We start from the raw sequence: 22583 nt of genomic DNA on the forward strand, positions 1-22583 counted from the left end.
ATCGGAGTTCAACCATTTAGGAATTACAATTTTGAAAACAATTTGAAGCACTGACCCTTTGCTAGGATCATTGGTAGAGAGAATTACTTGGTTTGTGAAGCAGCCTCATTATCCAGTCACTGAGAGTCTTAGTAGAAAGTTCTTTGTGATAAAATTCATGCTTTTGTTTAAATTCCTTTGTGATCTAGAGTTAGTGCTTTTGGAGCAACAAAAGCAACTCTTCCTCTTTTTTAAAAAATATATAATAATCTTACTTTTTATTAATTTCATTGGTACGTTTTAGGTCTTCTTCCTCTTGAACATGCTAGAGTTTCACTTCATGTGTTTAAAATTGTTTCTTGTATCATCTTAGTTCTCTCCCCTCTGGTTGCACACTAGTTCATTCATTCAACAATTTCCACCTTATTATGAGCTGTATACTAAGTTTGCACAGAAGATGCATTAGTCAGCAAAACAATATAGAGTGATCCCGATCTCTTGCTAGTGTTTTATATTCTTTCAGTTCTTATCACTAGTTTTGTAGTCTTTCATTGCTCCAGATCACTGTATTTCAATTCAGTAATTTTTGAATTATTCATGTATGAGTGGTGGCATCTGGTAATAATGAAGGGTGAGTACACACTTAGCCTTTGCTCTTAAGAAATTTACAATTCGTTTGGGAAATAAGACATATACAATAAGATTTATTTTGTGATGTAAGCTGAATTCCCTCGAGTACGTGAGATGAAAAGATTAACTCTCCCTGGTAGGATAAGAGAAAAAGTTCCTTGAAGACATAGCCTTTCCTTCTTTAAAAATGGGGTGAATGTGAACAGGTAAAGAGAGACAGAGGAGGACTTGTACAGACCAGGTATCATGAGCAGAGTTACGAGAATGCAAAGAGCACAGCGATTCGTGGATTTCTAGATAATCTGAGCACTGTGGGTTAAAACCAGAGAAATCCATGATTCCCCTGGAATAGAAGAAATCTTTGAGTGTGGGCAAACTGGCTTATTTGATTTGTTAAATGATGTGTCATAATCATTCAGACATTCAGTAAATATTTATCTGGTATAGATGTTGTTGGATACCAGGTAAATTTATCATTCTCCTTAAATTATACTGCTAGAATATCCCACATTTTGCCCTGGCAAATTGAATTGTGATTTTTCCATGATTGAAGACTAATGCTTTTAGTTCATATTTTGACCAAAATTTCCTTTGTTTTTCAGCAGTTTGGTAATACTTTTATCTAAAATAATACCAACGTTGTCATTTCTTGAAATCACATTTTAGGAATCTGATTTGATCTATATATCATACATTATATAAAAAAGCATTTCCTAATTATCTTATTCAAACATTTTGCTATTATGTTATAAGAAGAAAAATAACATAAATAGTCTCAAGTTAATTCAGTTCTAGTTTTGCTTCCAAATGTATTTTGTTTGTTTGTTTTTTGGTACTGGGGATTGAACTCAGGACCTTGCGCTTGTGAGGCAGGCAGCGGCACCACTGAGCTAAATCCCCAGCTTCAAATGTATGTATTTTGATGACCATGAGGACAGCACTTTCAAAGACGTCGGTTTTCTTTGTTTCAGATAAAAGATGAAAGAGCTTGAGACTGAAATATCACTTTTCTACTCTATGTTATTTATACTTGTTTGTTTTTACTTAAATGTGGGACACTAAGTTTAGTCAACCTTGATTGTTTGTTCAATTAATTGATTTGTTTCTCAGCGAATACGTATTATGATTCTGTGTGCCCTTTGCTGTCTGACTTCATTTTCAATCATCATACATATTCTTTTTAGCTTCCAATGTTTTGTCACTTGCAGATTTTTAGCACCCATTTTCAAGCTACTCTTAAGCCCTCAGTGTGGGGCTTCATAAGAGTCCTTTCCCTCAGGTGGCTCCACAGTTAGCGAACGTGATGGTAAATCTAAGGCCCCACCCCATAGTGCAATCTAAGTTTTACTCATTGTTCACAAAGATATTTAATAGTTTTTGTTAAATTCCTTTAATGATACGTAAGTATTTAAATACATATATATTTAATATATATATACACGCACACACACACACACACACATATTTATATATGCTGTCATCCAATCAAACCAGTCACACAAAAGGATTTGTTAAAGGAAATTAGGTAAGCTTGCATTATTTACTCTTTTTCTTTTATGTTTACTGCTAGTGATCCTTTATGACATTGTTTTTGAAACTGAGGTTTTGCCTTAAATATGTATTTAAAATCTTATGGTCTTTTCCCTCAGACAAGTTGAGAAATGTAGCCTTTAATTTTCTATCTTCCCATTTTTCTTTTCTTTCCTGTTAAGTTTATTGGTACATTTTAGGTATACAGTACGGTTATATTCATCACTGGGATCTTGTACCTTTACATGACAGGTCTTGGTTCTTATTTTTCCCTATTCCCCTGCCCTCTCTGTTCACCCCCTCCACCCTTCCCTATTTACAAGACTTTGTTTTCATTTTTTTCTCATATTTTTTTCTTTTCCCTTCTTACCTTTTCTCTACCCCTCACACTTCCCCTACTCCTTTAGACCTTTTCTTCTTATTACACAATATCAGTTACACATTTTGATCTTTATTTTCACTTTTAATTTTTCACACCAGAGAAACTATTCGGAATTTACTCAATTTGTGCCCTATTTATTTCACTTAAAAGTATTACCTCATTGTCCACTTAGCTATAAATGTCTCTAGTTCCTCATTCTTTATAGCTGAATAGTATTCCATTTTATAGATTGAACCACATGTTCTTTATGCAGTCTCCAGTTGATGGACAATTGGGCTGTTTCCAAGTTTTAGCTATTACAAAATGTGCTGCTATAAACATGGGTGAGCATATATCACTGTGGTATGACTCTTTAAATTCTTTTGGAAAGGTACCCAGCAGAGGAATAGCTGGATCAAATGGGACTCCTAATCCAAGTTCTTTGAGGTATCTCCATATTGATTTCCACAGTGGTTGAATCAGTCTGCACTCCCATCAGCATTGAATGGTTCCTTTCTCCCCACAACCCCACTAGCATTTGTTATTGGTTGACTTCATGATAGCAGCCATTCTTGCTGGGGTGGAATCTCAGAGTTGTTTTCATCTGCATCTCTTGATGCAGTGATGTTGAACATTGTTTCATATTTTTATTTACTGCTTTTACTTCTTTGTCAGAGAAATGTCTGTTAATTTCAGATGTCCATTTTTGAATTGGGTCTCTATATGTGGGGGGTCTGATTTTTTGAGTTCTTTATATATTATAGATTGTATACCTTTTTCTGAGGAACAGCTGGTAAAATTTTTTTCCCATATTGTGGGTTGTCTCAGCTTTGCTGGTGATTTCTCTTTCAGCACATATTTTAAAAATATGAGATCCCAGTTGTTGATTCTTTGTGCTAGTTCCTGTGCTACTGAGGATTTGTTCATAAAGTCTTTTCCTATGCCAGTGTCTTCAAGAGTTCTACCTAAGTTATTTTCCAGCAAGTTTAGTGTTTCTGTTTTTATATTTAGATCTTTAATCCACTTGGATTTTAGCTTAGTGCATGGTGAAAGATGCAGGTCTAGTTTTAATCTTTGATAAGTTGAAATCCAGTTTATCCAATACCATTTATTAAAGAGGCTATACTCTTAAGTGAAATAAATAAGTCACACATGTGTAAATACCGAATAGTTTCCCTGGTGTAAATAATCTGCAACAATGCATAAGATTCTAATAAGATTACTGACATTTAGAAATGAGAAGAAAGGAGCTAAAGGTGTAGGGAAGGTGGGATGGGTAGGTGAAGAGTAAAAAGGGAAAAGAAAAAAATGTGAGAGAATGAAAAGATGAAAATAAAGTGTTTGTAGATGGGGAGGGGAAGAGGGGGTGAAGGGAGGGCAGAGGTAAGGGGAAAAAATGAGAATCAAGACTTGTCATGTAGAGGTACAAGATCCCAACAATGAATGTAACTGTACTGTATCCCTAAAATATACCAATAAACTCAATTAAAGCTGAAAAAAAAATTTCCTTGATACTAACCCTATGAAAAGTTTACCATAAAAAGATCACAGAATAATATAATAAAAAAAATAATAAAAAAAAATAAAGAGGCTATCTTTCCTCCAGAGAGGGTGCTTGGCTCCTTTGTCAAAGATGAGGCACCTGAGTATGTCTGGAGTTGTTTCCGCATCTTCTAATCTGTTCCACTGATCCTCTAGGTCTGATTTTTTTCCAGTACCATGCTGTTTTTATCACAGTGGCTTTGTAGTATAGTTTCAGGTTGGGGATTGTGATACCCCCTGCCATGTCTCTGTTGCCTAAAATTGCTTTTGCTATTCTAGGTCTCTTCTGGTTCCAAATGAATTTTTGGATTGTTTTCTCCATTTCTATGAAATATACTGTTAGGCTTTGAATAGGGATTGTTAAGAATATATGAATTTACATTAACTTCTCATTATCAACCAGATCTTTCCTTGATAGAGTTCATGTCAATATAATTTCCCCACTCCGTACAAACACTCCCCATTCCATATGTACTGTCCTGTATTTCTCTAAAGATTAATCATAGAATCACACCTGAAAAATCATTTCAGTGCTTCAGTGAATTAGCTTTCTGTTCACCATTATGGTTACCAAAGGGACCCAACACTTTATATATGTTTACATTGTGCTTTAGGGAGTCCTCATATCATCTTGACTTCCTCTTCCCTTCCTTCTTTCCATCATTTTTCCTCTTACATTCATTTATATCCACTGTGCTTTCACTTTCATTTCTGCTAATTTCTTATAATCATTTTTAAAATTTTTATGTATGAATGAAACTAAATGAATAAAGCCTTCAATTGCCCTGCTCTTACCTGAGGAGCACAGTAAAAGTCTATTGACAAAGCAACCATGTGACTCTGTGATACAATACTTGTGCCAAAAAGAAACTGCAGTTGGCATGGGACACTTCAACACCATAAATGTTTCAGGGGTTTTACTTAAAAGTCTCTACCACTAACAAAATACAGCAAATATTGTTATTCAAGGAAGTAATACGCATTTGTTTGACTTTTCTTGGTGGTCCTGGGGATTGAACCCGTTTATTTGTTTAATACAATCATATTTCTATGATGCAGTGATACAGTCCTTACTAAAACTCTTAACATCTCACATTTCCAATTAATTTATTTGTTATAACACTAGGGGATCAAACCCAGGGCCTTGCACATGCTGGGCAACCACTCAGTATTGAGCTACATCCCAGCCTGGATTTTATTTATACATGAAAAAACATACGGCATTTCTTAGATTTCAGTCCTTTTTTACTTTAGTAGCTTTCGTTTGGAGAACTTAAAGTAATTTACCTACTAAGAAAGTGGTAACCTAGCGATCAGCTTAATATGGGAATTTAGAGTCTATCTGACACAGCCTATTTTGGTGCATGATATTAAATGTGATGATCTACTTTAGGATTGCTTTGTGCATGAGAAGAAAAGCATGGCTCACTGCTAACTTCTACTTGGTATAGCTAGTTAAGCGCTTAAAAACTAAACTGACTGAATCCTATTGTTTTTAATCAATGTAGTTTATATTAACATGGTTTATTTCATAGAATTATACGGACTAGAGAAGATTAACGTTTAGAGTATTAAGTTGTCTGGGTGGTGCTATCCTCTGTTTCTCTTTTTCTTTAACCATAAATCTACCTAGCTAGGTCTATCATTGTATTCACTTGAAGAAAGGGGAAAAAAATGAATTGATCTCAAAACTTGTGTAAATTTTCTAGATATGCCAGTGCATAATAATTGAGTGAGAAAAATTAGTCTTCTTACTCACATGTGATCAGTCTCTGTTGTCCATGAAGGGTAAAATCCCGCTATTTGTAAACTTATTGCTCAATCAATATTTAACTAAACTAACCGTTGAAATCAGACTAATTCCTGAAACTTCCATGTATATGAGAAGTTCACTGTCCTTTGCTTGTCACTTTTATATTGACAATTTCATTGTCCTAGTAATTTATCCTATTAAATATTCAGAAATTTGTAAATAGCACTGTCAGTTTAGATCGCATATGTTTCTTCCCTTCAAAAATAGAAAATAATTCATGGAACCAACATTATTGGTTAAAGTCAATTTTTGCCAAAAGAGATTTTCTTAGCAACATATACATTAGTGAATATGTTTTGCACATAATTTTATTCCCATGTTTCCTGTGCTCATAGTTTAGGGTGTGTATGTACATGTATAATATTTACAAAGGATTATGCTTCTTATGAAGTATTTGTGTTGGCACAGGATTCATGCATTAGATTATAAAGCAATTACTGCGTTCCAAAAATTAGACTTTTGGAGACTTCCTAGTTGTTAGAAATGGATGCAGGTTGTTTTACATAAGGAAATAAATGAGAATACTTGATCATATCTGAATTTTCAAGGAAGTAATATTCACATTTCTTTTTCTTAAAATGAAGCAAGATAAACTTTATGTTGCTGGAGAGACAATAAAACGATTGTTTTCAGGTCGTTGTAGTTAAGGGTTGCAAATAGATACAAACCTTTGCCTAGTCAACAGCATGTTTTCTATTTCGTAAAATAGTGTCATTTATTTGTAAATTGTTTACTGCAGCCTCTGCCCCTTGAGAGTTTAATTTAATAAGCAAATTAGCCAACCTAAAACTAGACCTGAGTCACGCACATTTACTAGGCAGGTCCCGTCACGGTGACTTTCAAGCCAAATGTTCTCTGGCTCAGAGGCTGCGCCGGGCTCATTTGCGGAAGAAGCCACCGCTGAATTGGAGTCCTTGATCAAGTACTTGAAGTGCAGGCGCCGCGTATCAAAGCTCCGCGCGGGCGCCCGCCGCCTCTCTGCGCAACAGGCACGGGCTTTGATGGCGCGCGGGCTGCGCCGAGTCATGAATGTTTCAGCGCGCGGCGCGCGGGGTGGGGGCCCGCGTCCAGGTGCGCGCTAGCAGGTTGTCGCCGACATCTGTTTGCAGCCACGGCAGCCAGCGCCCCGATTGTCAGCGGAGGTAGTTGAGATCGGCAGGACCGTTTTGGTCTCGCGCACGCAGCCTGGAGGCCTAAAACACCAAAGGTAGGAGTAGGGGTGGACACAGCTGCGCTCCCAAACTTGCCTTAGGCACAAATAAGAGATCTAATGCAGTTTGACTCGGTTGCGGTGGAGAGACTGGGACCGAAAGCCACTTCAGAGACAACTTAACGCTGCAACATCTGCCGCCAAGTTTCCAGGAATGACAGGGGACAGCAGGTACAGATCGAAGTCTCCACGTAAACAACCTCCACTAAGCCAGGGACTCTTTTGAAGGGCGCCCATCAAACGTGCTGGAGTCCGCAGCAGGAGTTTGTTTGGTTTTCAAAGCACTGTTTTGTTTTGCTGCTTTTTTTTTCTTCCAGTAACAAGGTAATTTATAAATGATGCATTACCATGCGCTCCTCTTTTTTATTTAAATAGAGATTTAGAGAAGCAGAAAGGCACAGAAAGAAGAAAGCATACACTAGTTTTGGAGTTTTTCAGTCGAGGTTATGTTAACCTTCACAATGGTTCCTCAGGCACAAGAAAGGAGACTGGAATTTGCTGCAAAAGGAAAATCCTGGTAACACCGATGAATACATCTACTACGTGTTTTAAAATCTATAGGGTATTTAAAAAATTGCAATGGAGGTGAAATTGAATTAGGTTATTTTTTTTTCTCATGCATAGACTTATTTTAGCAAAACATTGCATTTGTTTTGTTTCTCTTTACAAAGCTTCATACTAGGCCCAAAGTAAGTGAACATGTTTTTCTGCTTTGGAAACTCCCCGTTTTGCTCCCTACATTCACCCATGCAAAAAATTTGTTAAATTTTCACTGAGCATGTTGTGAAAACTCAAAGTTGTGTATACATGTGTACGGCAAGAGAACTGGTTATACAACTGGCCTGGCAAGTGAGAGCGTCAGGGTCTGGAAAGATCATAAAAATTCAATGGTAATGCAAATCGCCATCATTCATAAAATGTAGGCTCCCTCATCCGATGAAATAGCTTCATGACCACTGTGAGGGGCAGGGGGGCCGCTAACTCAAAGGCATCCAGTTGGAGCAGGAAGAGGCGGGAGAGCAGTGGCCTGCGGATAGATGCCAGTGTGGGTCAAAGTTTTCGTCCATTGGTGCTGAAATAAGCTGCCTAAGGACAGATTGAGTTTGCATTTAAGCTAGCTGTATAATGTTGCAAGGACTTTGGTTATTCAGATGCACTTTTCATTCTTCAAAATGACCAATGGCACCTACTCTTTAGAAAGTATCCAGCACAATCTCATTCCTCCAAATTTTAAAAATGTACAGCAAAGCAAAGCAAATGTGAGAACACGGGAAGCACAAGTTCACGGAAGAGGCACCAGGGGAACCTGATAACTTCCAGGGCAACTGCTTTGCTCCGCTCTGCCTTACATCTCTGGGGTAGATTTACCTCCGGGCCTCTGTCCGTCCTGCTTCTGAATACTCAGGCACAGAACAGTTCCTTCGTGCTCTCCAGAGGAAGCCTCTGCAGTGAATCCGGCCTTCCTGGGGCTCACTGGGAATCTGTGATGCCCGCAAGGGGCCCCTGCTCAGCACTCACAGCCCCTTCACATTGAGCGACTTGATGGTGGTGATTTTGTCACTTGTCACCTTCCTTCATTCGCTGTGACATTTGCAGAGTGGCAACCACTTGTGGGCCTTTCAAGGCAGATTGAAACATTCACTCACGTGATTTGATGTTTCAAGGGTTTTCAGTACCTGGATTTCTACTGCTAGTGACTGCACTTAAAAAGTATTTTAAAACATTTTTGTTAATAGTTAGATACAAAATAGCATTATTTCAAAAGTTTTTTTTTTAATGGCTGAATTCTTAAACTCAGTCTTTATAGAGTTGATCCAAGTACTTTATGTCACGCAGCTGCACTTTGTAACATTTTAGGAGCTACGGAAAACACCTCCCCCAGTCTTGTACATAGTGCCATTAATACTTTAATGCACTTTTTCATACTACAGTGAAAGACCTGAGAAAAACATATAAATGTATAAAACTTCAAGTTGATTATCTTTTATTTCTGTGAGATCTAAATGTATTATAGTCTTTTAGGCTGATGATGATGTGACCATGCTGGGATAGAGTATTTCTAGACTTTTCTACCCTGTATATTACCACTGGTATCTTCCATTTTTATTAACTTTTGCCTCTAAATTTCACTGCACCCTTAAAATATCGTTGTATCCTGTTTAAATTAATAGAAGTGATTAACTTTGGTTTTAAATGTTTGAAATAACATTTTTGCTAAAATAACCCATGCCATTAACACTGTTACTACAATCCTGTTAGTCTGATTTAGCAGCTCTTGTGTGTGTGCATGAACTGTATTTAATACAAATATATAATGTGATAGAACATAGTTTTTCAGGGTATGACATCAGTCAAGGTCTGTTTCAGTGCAAAACACTAACAGATTCATGATACACATTAATTTTTTGATACCATCTTTTAGCGTCAATAAATTAATCTCTTAATTATATGTATAAGCTGGCAAAAGTGTTAACTCTTTCTGGTTCCCTGAAGTGAAATGCAAAATATGCAAATTTATTCACTTAAACTACTGAAGATTATTTTTTAAAAGAATGTATAGAGTTTGAGACACTTAATAGACTTTTTCTCCCCATCCTTGTTATTTGCTATATAGTAGCATCACATAGCATTTTATTTATTAACTTATGAATTTATTAGGGATATATCTTAGTTAAAATTGAAATCTTTTCATAAGAAACAAAAAATATTTTCTTAGTGTAAATAACCGTTCTTAAGTTCATGCACTGATTTTAGAAATATATTTTTACATCATCAGTGACCTTTGGCACAGTGTTAACCTTAGTTGAACACTTTTTTTTGACTCAGTGTATAGATTTGATGTAGAACATCTTGAAGGCATCAATTAAACTATCCATTTTGGAACAGAAGTCTCAATACAGATACAGTTTTTTACCTTTTTTCCTGTTTTTTTTTTTGAGTACTTTAAATCTAATTTTTATGTAATTTTATTATAAAAGATTATATTTTAAATCAATCACTACAGTTTTTTATAACTGATAAAAATTGTATCATTCTCCCCATGTTAAATATCCAAATTTTAATTTGGAGCTCAGAGGACCTGGTGTAAAAAAGGCAAAACTACATTTTTAGTAGACAGTGTAATGCATTATAATGATGCTTTTATATCCACAGATTCCCATTTATAAGTTTAGTAAAGAAAACTTCAAAATATAGTGAAGGAAATTGGCTTGAGTAGGATTAATTTTTTTCCCCTTATTCTTGGAAGTACTTATATATTAACATGTTATAAAATGTATACTTTTAAGGATAAATGCCTTTTTAGTTTCACTAAATATGTTTTATTTCATTTTTTATTTATGAGTAAAACAAGATTTTTATAATACATACTGGAGGCTTATAATCCTTAAGAAATTTATTTTTAAAATTGTATCATATAATCATTTATATTTTTTCACTATTCCTATTTCAGATCAAATTGCACCTTTTAATATTTGAAAGCTTTGCAACTGATATAATTTTAAGCTATAAAATGAAAATAATTCAGTTTTCAAGCTTTGCAAATAGTAAACTATACACACACTAGTGGACATTCATTTGTTTATTTTATTTTTTGACCTGAGATTTGATATTATTTTTATTTTAAAAGATTATAAAATTTCCCATTTCCTTCCTTATCCTGTTTAAAAATTGAAATTAGAATAGTTTTTGCAAACTCCTTCTCATCTCAAAGTAATTTTATCCTTCAATATGCATCATACTTCTTTCCTTAAAGAGCTTTTTTCACTTAGAAAATTTTGTGAAAATGATGCTTCTAATTTCTTAATATATATTAAAATAATTTTTCTTAGCAAGCAGGTTAGTGTACTGAAAATTTCATAGTTGCATAAACATATTTCTATATCTATAACCTCATATATGAATATGATATTATATATATACATATTTTATAATCTGACCCAATACTAAGCATATTTTTCCCAACTGAATATTCATTTTAATTAAAATATGGAACGCTTCACGAATTTGTGTGTCATCCTTGTGCAGGGGCCATGCTTGTCTCTGTATTGTTCCAATTTTAGTATATGTGCCGCTGAAGCAAGCACAAGCATATTTTGATTTGAATCAAAATTGGAGACTTGTAACAAATTTTTAAAAATTAATCACCGTTTCCATGTTAAAATTACACAGCCATTTTGACACTAATGATTTCTCAACAGTTTATTATGAATTCAGTGTAGTGTATTTTATTCACATAGCTGTAAGGCCCCCTACTGAGAGTTGGCCACATGGAAACACATACCACTCACGCTGACCCGTTCAACATAGTCTGTAAACCGTATGTCAGTAAAAACCTCAAGTATCACGTTCCTTAGCATACACACAGATGTTGTAAATAGAGAATAATAAGCTCTCTTTACTTTCTCTCCCTTCCTAACAGGAATCGATTTCCGAGGTCTAAGTCTTGGTCTGTTGCTCTCCCACCTTGCTTTTCTCCGGAGAGCACAGGGACACCTCCCCACCCCCGTTAGGCTTGTCACTCCTCGGCGGGCCAGTGCGCCCTCCCACTTCTACTCAGACGTCTCAGAGCTTGTGTGAAGTTTCCACTTGGATGATCTGTTGTCACTACATTATCTGTGTTTAACCGGATTTAACCACATTCCTCATGGATGGCTTTCAGATTTTAGTTAAATGTGTAACTCTTCTCTTACTCGTCTGCTCTGCTAATGGATCGCTGCTGTCGCTCCCAAAACTCAGTGGGCAGGGTCAAGATTTTAACTTTCTCATCATGAATATGGTGTCCTGTGTCACCAAATCACATTGTTACCTTAATATATGCATGAGATATTAATTGAAGGAATAAAATTTATTATATAAATATCCCTTTATTATAATTAAGGGTAAGGTGAAATATTGATAACTATATGCATCACATAATTGGTGATCTATAAGAGATACATTGTTTGGCTTTGTGGAATTTAAAAATTTCTGTTATCATTACTTGATATTTAACTTTTGTGACTCTTGGCAACTAAACTGAGAAATTAAGACAAATGAATTCTACAATTTAAAAGAGAGAATGCAGATACATAAAAATTTTATTTTTATGGAACTAAAATTTGCCATTTGGGGATGTGAGTAATTTTTAAATTATAATTAAATTTGTTATGCATTTTATGAGTTTTAAAAGCATGACAAAAATTCTTTTAGGTTAGATGAAGGTTTATATTAGTGATTTTTTTTTTTTTTGCTAGAAGTTGCATTTTTTTCTAAAACAGATTTGATCTTTCATTTCTTTTTTAAGGGAGGAAAAGTTTATTTAGTTCACAGTTTGTAAAGATTACTATCCTTATTGGCTGGTTGATCTTTCATTATTTGACCCATAAAAAGTTTTAAGTGATAAGAATTCTTGTGAGAACTATATATGTCCTAGCAAAATTATACATTTTAATCATATAATCACATAGTTTAATGTGAAGCAATCTCTGTTGACATCTACTATGCTGGCTGGAATGTTTCTTATGTAGTTCTGAGGGTCTGTCATTCATCCAGTTTACAGAAGAGCTGGCTTTTCTTAGCAGTGAGAAAACAGCATTGGATTCAGATACTGCTTTCCAGGAGAGGTATGATGACTTCAAGTGTCCTCTGAATCCAGATTTATGAATTAATCCTACACATTTATCTTGGTGAACTCCTTTTCCATTAACTGCTCAAAGCAGGGCAGCTGCCTGAGATGTTGGCTGTAAATTTGTTGACTGTCTACTTTGTTAACCTCGGATACAAAAATCAGCAGATAACAGGATCAAAGTTTCAAGACCTTGATTTTCACAGCCTTGAGTGAGCATGAAAGGGCAATGGAACAAGGAATGGAAGAGATTTGGGAAGTGTTACAGTGGGGAAAGGAAATGACTTCTGTCATTAATCATAATTAATTGTCAGGAGTTTTAAATTTTATTAATACTGAAGTTGGACCCTTAATACACCGTTCATGCTTTGGTATCAGATGTCTTTTTACGAGATAAGAATTTTAGGAGAGAGAGAGAAAAGTGTGTGTGTTTAAAATACACGTATTTTCATTTGCACTTTTCAAACATTTCCCTGGGTTAACATTCAGGATGTCAGCTTTTGATAGTTACTCTAGGGCTGTTAGGAAGGATAGACAGGTAACAATAAATCCAAGTAAAATTCCCCTTTATGGCAACAGCAGTAAATGTGAAGAATATTACTTTCCTGTTTACCAGTGTTACAAAAATACTTCACTGAAGAGGAAACCTCATATTATAAGGTGAGATAGAAAAAGAATCAAAAATAAGAGGAAAAAAAGGAAAGAAAGAAAAGTGGTGAAGAATGGGAAAGATATTGTCTCTGAAAAATTTGTAGGCAGTAAGAACATGGAATGTTTAAGTATAAATTATAAATTATATGTTTTTAAAGTTGCCTATTCTATGATTGAAGACTTAAGCACTTGAAAGTAATCAGATTGAGCAGTTTTATCTTAAAATCTCCTTTAAAATCCCCCCTTTCATGGCTATAACATTTAATTGTTATAACTCGTCCTTTACTATTAAGCCTATAGTAATATTCTGATACTTTTCTACATGTGATTCCTAATAATTATATTATCAGTATTCTGACTCCAGGAAAATGTTTTTTTAATTTTTTTGAGAGGAAATCTTTAAAAAAAAAACAGATAAAGCTCAAACCTTCAGGTACACATTTTTAAAGTTATATCTCATGTTGACTATATATTTGCAGAAAAAAACTCCTGGGAAATGAAAATGTACAGCACTCGAATTATTTCCCTTTTTGTACAGATATCTCCCTTCTGATGACAGTTAACTAAATTTCAGTAGGAAGGTATGGTGAATGGCTTAGTTACTATTAAATTGTCTGCAAAGTTAAAATCACAAATTTGGCTTTGCGATACATGTTTCTTCCTTTGATATTAAATACTAATGGGAAAAATATAAAAATGAGTTGTTTTACTTGTCTACATTTTCATATAGTGACAAAATAGAGATGGAAAAGTCTGTAAGTGTCAAGAATTTGGGTTTTAATGTATAGCGTGTGGAGAGCCAGTAAATATTTTCTGTGACCTAGGTGTGCCCCGCGGCTCCCTGCACTCACAGGTGGGGCTTTTGGGCGGCCACTGGATGTGTGATGTCATCACTGGATTCGCCCACTGACGGGTCTGCAGTTGGGTGTGATGTTGGGAGGTGAAGCCTGGTGGGAAGCGGGGTCCCTGTGGGCGCATCCTGGAGGAGTGAGCGCACATCCCCTCCTCCCTTCACAGGTGCTGCTTTCTTTGTGCCTGCCGTGCCTGAACTGTTTCTCCTCTGCCCTGATGCCTTCCTTGCCTTAGAGCCAGCAAACTATGGAATGAAACCTCCTCAGAATGTGATCCAAAAATAAAACTCTCTTCCTTTAATTTGTGAATGTTGAGTATAATGGCACAGCAATGAGAAAATGGCCAAGACAGGTTGTAATATCCAAAGGAATGAAAACTAAGCTGTTGGAAGGTTCTCAAATAAGTTTGTGACAGGAGAAGATAAATAGTGTGTTTTTCTCTATGGCTCAGAGAAAAATGCCTCTATTTTTGTATATAGGCTTTCATCATGGTCATAAAAAGATCCACAGAAGTTATGCTATTGCAGGTCTGAAGAATTAAGTTGTGTAAGTGGATTCTTGTATAAAAGAAAACTCCAGTAGCAAACTTATCTCTCTTTCTTTTTAGATCTTTAGGTTCAGTACAGAGTGGTCAGAGATTTTTGCATTTGGATGTTTTTCTTGACTTGTCAGGGGTCTTCTTCCTTGTTTCTCAGGAATATTTAGGTAGATTACTGAGGCTTGGAATTCTATACTGTTAAAGCTTATTCTATGCAGGTGTGTATTGTGAGTATGTATGTACGTATGTCTATAGCAGTGTTTATGCATCTAATGAGAGGTGGCATGCATTGTAGTTACTGAAGAAATTCATAATTTTAGGAAAGAGGGAATTTGTTTTCATTGGAAGCATTTAGATCGAATTCAGCTAAGAGTCCCTGAGCACTCACTAGGCCCTAAGAATATGCCATTATGTTATTTTTGTTAATAGTTTAAGAGTTTAATGGGCTGTGTTCTGATTTTACAGGTGAACGACGTGAGACCCAAAAATGTTTAGTGAATTCCTCAAGGTTAAATTACTGACATTCACAGTTTTAAAAATTTCTCGTCCATTGAGTGCTGCATTATTCTGTACTGTCACTTGACAGCACAGTATGTTATATTTGTGAATGACTGGCTGAGGGCATTCATACAGTCAGGGAGGGCTTTTAAATGTTCAGTTTTGAACCTGACTCTTCTGATGCCTGAGTTATCAATTGTGGTAGCTTCTTTTGACATGTATTCGCATTAGTTTGTGTATTACATATGTACCTTGTTTCAAGAATGCTTTTGTTGGCAAATGTGATTTGCCAACAAAAGCAATTTGTGAAATTTTGTTTTTGTTTGCAGACTCTACATTGGGTGGCCGTATTCTGAACCATGGCCCATATTTTCCATACAAACACAAACATGACTATCTTTTCTGTCTCTTAATTTGTATAACAAATTTTGTGGACCAACATACCACTGTATATGCAAATTTTGGGGTATATGTAATTTTGTGTGCATCTATAAATTAAATTTTATATTTATATTTAAATTCCACAGAAATCTCATAGGAAGGAAGATTTGTCCTAATATAACCTTGGGAGTTGTATAATTTAACCCCTTGCAGGTTTTGTCTTTACTTGAATTCGGTGCCCCAGGAAGAAAAGTATGTTCAAAGGCTCAAGAAAGATGAAATTGTTTTATGTTTTAAGAATTGCAAGATACTTTCTAAGCTGTAGCAGAGACTGAGAGTCGGGGAGTGGATTACAGGAGCAAGGTAGAACTAAAGCAATTCCTAGAGCCCCGGATAGCATATTGGCAAGAACCCTGGCTTGGGAGTCGAGGACTTGTGATCTCGGTCGTACCATGGATTACTTTTAATTTCCTAATCTCTTTCCTCTCAGTTTTTCATTTTATATTGAGGCATACATGATCAGAAGGGTACCTTTAAGTTCGAGCAGTCTTCTTATCAGATTCCGGCGAGGACAGCTCTGTGGGGCTTTTCCTGTTATGCTGTGAAGGGTGACTCTGGATCCTGCATTATCACCCTTCAGAGAGGAGCTTTTCTGTTGAGTGAAAAAAATTCAGTCTGGTTTAACATTTACAAATATGTTAGAACTAGTTTATGCCTTTAGTAACTAGACATCTCGTGAGCTCATAATTAATAAAGATATAAACATTTTCCAAGTTACTGTAAGACTGAAAGACTGGCCCATGTTCCTGACACTAGTCTGAAACATGTTCAGATGACCATAGCAATACTATGATTCCAGATTTACGAGGATATTTTGCTGCTGTTCTGCTTTAAAACAGCTGAATATGGAAAAGAGGTAAAGAAAATACAGATTTAAGATCAGTACCTTTAAATTTTATGACAACATTCTGTCTTTATAACACTTTTGATAATTTTCTTCCAAAAAACAAGAGATATCAATAGTGATATTAGATAATCTGCATTGTCATCTTGATATGTTACATTTTGTCGCCTTGTGTAACAACTGCAAAATCATTTAAGCACAGCTTTGCTTTTATTTAATACTGCTATAAGCAAAAGAATACTGATGTGTTCCTGTCATCAAATATATATAGATACATGGGGCTGTTCTCCCATTGTGTTGTGCTAAAATTGATTTTTCCAGCTGGGCTAACAGTAGTGGGCAAATGTTAAATGAAAATCAATCACTTTGATTTAAATCAGCTAAATACACTCCTTTTATTCAGTGATCATTTTCCCTACAACTAAGTAGATGACAAATAGCACTTGTTTAGCCTCTGACCTCTAGCATCTGAGGCTAGAGGTTTTAAGAAAACTCTTAAGGACAATAGTTTGATCACAGTTTATGCATCAGGCTTACCTTACTGTCCATCAATTAGATTAGAGTATATTTTAAATACTGCCGATAGAAAATTCAGAATTAATCTTATCTTAATCACAAATTCCTTAATATTTCGAACATGTAAAAATATTACTAAGAATAGAATATGGATAGAAATAGCATGATATTATTGAGAAGTGTAAGGGTAACTTAGGCTCCAAAACACATAAACATTTAGCTTTTATTTTTGAAACAGGAAACAAAATTTAAAAGACAGAAAAAACTCCGCTGTAACATCCTAGCAACATTACATTTGTTGCCCTAATTCTCCAGACAACTTTATGCAAAGTATTTCTACCCCCATTTTAAACTTAAGGACACCAAGGCTTAGGAAGTTCGGAGAAGCTGCCAGGCTCATGTGTATAGGTAAGTAGTGTTAACTCTGTTAGAACTTTAAATAGGGACTGGAAATTGTGGTTTACCATGTCAGCTCTCCTTTCTGTTTCAAAATTTATTCATCAATTATACAGAAAGGCATACTAGCTAGGAATTCATTGTTTTAGTTGTAACTTATATGGCCATGCAATGAATTAAGAAACTTCTAACAATGAAATTAAATATGAAATTTGAAAATACAACAGAGACATACCGGTGAACTATGTAAATAACCTAGGAATCTGCACTGTCTATTTAAATATAAAATGTCTGAAGCACAAATGTTAGGCATTTTAATCAAAATGATTGCTATAAATGTTGGGGCCAGAAAATTATGTGTGGATTTTTTGGCACCTAGGATATTATGGAAAGACCAAGGCTTAGGAACAATTACAAAGCTCATATACTTTTCTTTTAAAAAAGAAATACAATGTAATTAATGGTAAAAAATAAATCAATAGGTTATTCCTAATATTAAACTATTGGTGATTATTGTTCCTGATTTAGAAATCTAAACTAAAAAGTCCCACCTGAAGCCTCCTAAGATTATCACACACATCCAAAATCACACTTTCTAAATACCAACGTGCTCAGATTCACTACAGAATAGCCACCATTTTTCATGTAGGATACTGTTGACACAGCTGTGTAATTTATTGTCTATGATTCCTCCTTAAAATCTAGTTTTCAGAATATTTCATCATTCTTTTAGACTTCAGTTACATTTATATTGAAGTTACTGTTTATTTCCCAGATTATTCTCTGTGACAATGTGAGTCCTCCTTTTGATCTATGGAGGAACTGATTCTACTTGTCAAATTTATCCCTTGATCTGTCTGAAAATAGTGTCCCCTACATCATCCTGTAAATATACAGCCCTGAAATGGTTTCCAGCGTACACTGTCTCTTCAGGTGTGCTGGTGACACTGAGGCAAACCGCTACCTGTGCATAGCGGCAGCTGAAAGTGAGCCCCCTCTTCAGTGGCACTGTACCCTGTGGAGGACCCCTCGGCTCCCCTGCTTCTCACGGGCCACTTGGGAGCATTTCTCACTCTATATGTGTCGTAAGGCCTGTTGTTTTGATGTGACATTTGGAAGATGTTCATTCCATGGCCTGCTAACGTTATTATTGGTATTACTTTTCTGAGAAAATAACTTTTTACCAAATTATGACAAATACTATCTTTCTCTACTTCTAAGGTATCATCCTGTGTACTTCTTTTGTGTAAGAATGGTATTTTAGTGATATGAACAGTAATTGTGTAATTTAAAACAGAAGAAAATTGTTCATTTAACCAAATTGTAAGCTTAATCAATTTACAGTAAGCAGTTTTTCTAATCATTTATAAAATTTTATGCTTTTTGTTGCAGTTTTTGTAAAAATAAAATTACAGGGAACTATTAATAATTTTTATGAATGCTGGAATTTTTCATTTGGAATTGTGCAGATAGTAACTATTAAATTCATTAGTAGGCTGGAAAAAAGTATAAATAGAGATGTAATAAAGGAATTTTTGGCTATATTTCTGTGGCTGTTACTAGGATTGAAGACCCAGTAATGTTACTGTGAGTGTTTAGCTAAAAAAATATGAATGGAGTGCTCACTTCAGCCCGCATATACTAAAAAAGAATGTGAATGGAAATTGAACAAAGTAATGATGGAAATTGAACAAAGTAATGAACATTGAGTGATAATTTTTTAAGAATTGGAAGTTTTCTAATGGTTTTATAGACTTAATTGGAACCATGAATATTCACATAGATCAGCACTGGTATGATAGCTGTTTTGTCCTTTCTTAATCGTAAAATTTTGACTGTAAGAAATTGTGCATTGTATTTTTAAAATTTAGATGATTGTTTACCAGTGGTAGCATTTGGAAATGGATATATTTGTAGCAAAACTTTATAAAAGTGATACATATTTGCCAACAGAAAGCAATTTTAATCAAGATCTGACCAACTCATTTAGGTCACAACTTGGCTTAGGAGAGCTTATATTTATCCCATACTTTCTGTATCCTAGCTATGTTATATTGCTTTTCTTATTTAATCTTCATAAAAAGTTATTCTTCATTATGCACATGAGTGGGCAAGAGTTAAAAAGCTGGGAAATAGTGAGGTTTGAACTCAAGAATTTCTTGATATCAAAGCTGTGTTAACTTTTCTTTTGCTCAACAAAATATCTGACACACACATCTTAAGGGAAGAGAGGTTTACGGTGGCTAAGAGTGGTTTAAGAGTGGCTGTGGTTTCAAAGGGCTCAGTCCATAGTCTGCTGGCTGCAAAGCAGTAACATCCTGGTAGCAGAGAGCGGCAGAGGAAAGCTGCTCATCTTATGGTGGTGGGAACAAGAGTAGGGGGCAGCGCTAGAGAGGAAGGAACCAGAGACCAGATACGGCACTCAGTGTCACATCTCCATGTCTCAACCGTCAGAAAAGCTTTATTCACATTCTAGTTAGTATCTTATAGTTTAACAAGCAGCACATTCTGGAGACATTGAGAATACTGAAATTTTGTGTGTATTATTCTGTACACAGTACTTACCATTTGTACTTTTTAAACTTCATTGTAGTAGCCTGTACCTTACCAGGCAGACCTACATAAAGATCATGGCCGTCTCGTCACCCACCTGGGATGGTGACAGCTGTTACAGCTGAAGCCAGCTCGTGTTATTATTAGTGCCCTGCACTTGATACTTTATCCTCTCTATCCTTGTTTAGGTACGTGTGTAGAATTAGAATAATTACTCCCTGTCACTCTTTACTTAATAAACAGCTCTTAGTGACTCCAGACATGTCAGCAGCATTTGATAATGTACCAAGCCCACCTTTCCTCCTGTGTTCTCATCCTGTCTGTGGGTGCCTCTTTCCTCTGTCTTTCCTTTCTTCTCATAACACTCAAACTCATTTGAAAGCTAAACTGATAAATATTCATTTTATCACTCATATTCAAAGAGTTCTTCTTCTAAGTTTTTAAATAATAGCCAGACATTTATTAAGGAGTAATATTTTCTGAGATTAAAGCATGGGCAATGGGATGTAGTCTCTTTTTATCATACTAAAAAATTACTGGAGAGCTGAGATCAGAGAAAGTAGTAATAGTGCTGCTTCAAGGAAATGGTGAGATCCAAAAGGTATAAATCATGTGCAGAGAATATTATTAAACCGATATTAAAATTTGTGCTTTAATTCAAAGATCTGAGTTCTCCCAAGGTGTTTACTCTTTCCTTCTCCTCCTCTCTCTTCTCCTTCTTTTCCTCCTTCTTTTCCTTTCATCTCCTCCCCCACTTAGCCAAAAGAAAAGTGGGCAGATTCACTAAATTATTGGAAGGGAAAGAGCAGAAACTTCCTTTATGATTTTTTAAATCATGAATTAAAGTCACCAAAATGTATATTTATTGAATGATTTTAGAAATTCTTTTGTCTCAGAGATTGAAAATTGAAACTCTTTTTCAGAGTTGTATATTCTTTGCTTTACTTGAAACCCTGTTTATAGGCATCTGTTATGGTTTATTTTACCTAGGAGACTTAACCTAAAATGTGCTTTCAAATTTCTGTGTATCTTAATTTGACACTTTAAGAAAACAAGTAGTGCCTGAAATTTGGAATAACTCAAATAATACTTTGTGTGTATTAAGTGACATACCTCAGCTTTATCGTCAAAAGTCCAGATTCAAATATAGCTTTTTAATTTAGTATCTGATTGGTTTTTAATCAGTTACATAATGTATTAAAGTCTTTATTTTAAGCAAAATTTTTTTTCATCTGAAGCATCTTATCTGAACCACAGAACAGAAGCAATAATTTAAGGACTGTTTTCTCAGTTCTCCTAAGGATGTTACATAAGTAGCATAATAGACTTTTTTAGCATTAAGTCTTAGTGCATTCCTGGAACCCTGGTTCAGAAAGGCTAATGAGGATAAAAATAAGTTTCCTGCTTTACTTTTTTTTTTTTGTCTACTAATTTTGTGGGCTTAGGGATAAGTGTTGTCAACTCACAGTTTCTTATCTTTAGTTCCTAGATTACCACTCAATGTAAAAGCAGTATTTCTGAAGCTAAAATTAATTTCTCAAGTGTGTATTTGGGATACAGTACAGTTTAATAGCAATAATAATGAATAGAGAGGTAGAAATCTGTTTTTATGGTGCTCCAAGTTTTATTTTTTAGAGTTTTGCAATATTTATGGGCAAGAGACTTAAAAGTAGATACTAATTATTGTACATGCTAATATATTTTTCCAATAAATCACATCATCATTCGGAATGACCTTGTTAGGTGAGGGGGACAGCAGGAGATACGTATTGTGCCCCCTGAGAGCAAGTGGAATGATGCGTATCCAGCGAAGACACTGGAGATTTATTGTCTGTGGCAAAGGAAACATAGATCTCTGCTTATGCAGTAAGTGTTTTTGACATCATCCACAGTAAAGGATAAATGGGAGCTATAGGTTAGAAAGAGTTCACTTTATTGTTTTCACTTTATTGTGTTACTGCTTATTTTTAGTTATGTTTCTGTTTAGTTTTTATGGCTCTGAAAACATGAATGATGGTCACGCCAGACCAATCCTTATTGTAAATAGGATCTTATTGTTCAAATAATCAGAGTAGCCTTAGCGAACTCATATTCAAGACCAGACTCAGTTATAGGAGGAGGGTAGCAGTATATAGAGCAGAGTAAGTTTTTCTTCCCATTCCATATTTTGCTTGGAAGAACTTTCTTCCCTGATACCTTGAACTCATTTAAAAAAGATAACATGGGTGACTCATTTAGCCTAAAATTGGAAGGAGGGAGGACACTTCTAAAGGAAGAACTGCAAAACCAAAGGTAGCTATTCTTGATAATTTTCAAACAGCTACATCTGAGAAGTGAGGACTTGGATTCAGCTAATGTAGTCGGGTTCCTATTTGCTTCTCCCAGAAAAAGCAACTTGCATAGAAGAGATTCACAGCAATCCAGAATATTGTCCCCATGAGTATATTAGTCTTTAGTAGCTATAAAGTGTTGTGTCCTTTTAAAAACTATGCTATCTAGATGCTATGGTGTCAGGATTAGTATTCACCCTAGAGGACATAAACTGTATGTTATATTTCTTTGTGTTCATGTAGAAGTAACCATCCTAAACAAATTGTCTGGATTTTTTTTTTTTTTTTTTTTTTT

At 35.2% G+C, this 22583-nt stretch overlaps 1 protein-coding gene and 1 non-coding gene across 2 annotated transcripts in view; one reads left to right on the forward strand and one right to left on the reverse strand.

Annotated features, from left to right (window-relative positions):
* Antxr2 (ANTXR cell adhesion molecule 2) overlaps positions 1-22583 on the forward strand; it is a 129737-nt gene that overhangs the window by 76573 nt on the left and 30581 nt on the right. The window lies entirely within an intron of this gene.
* LOC117283955 lies at positions 11047-11150 on the reverse strand. Its single transcript, XR_004515004.1, has one exon. It is a non-coding gene; the product is annotated as a U6 spliceosomal RNA (small nuclear RNA).

Source organism: Fukomys damarensis, unplaced genomic scaffold (assembly GCF_012274545.1).
Source record: "Fukomys damarensis isolate Sample0158 unplaced genomic scaffold, DMR_v1.0_HiC HiC_scaffold_32, whole genome shotgun sequence".
Classification (NCBI taxonomy): domain Eukaryota; kingdom Metazoa; phylum Chordata; class Mammalia; order Rodentia; family Bathyergidae; genus Fukomys; species Fukomys damarensis.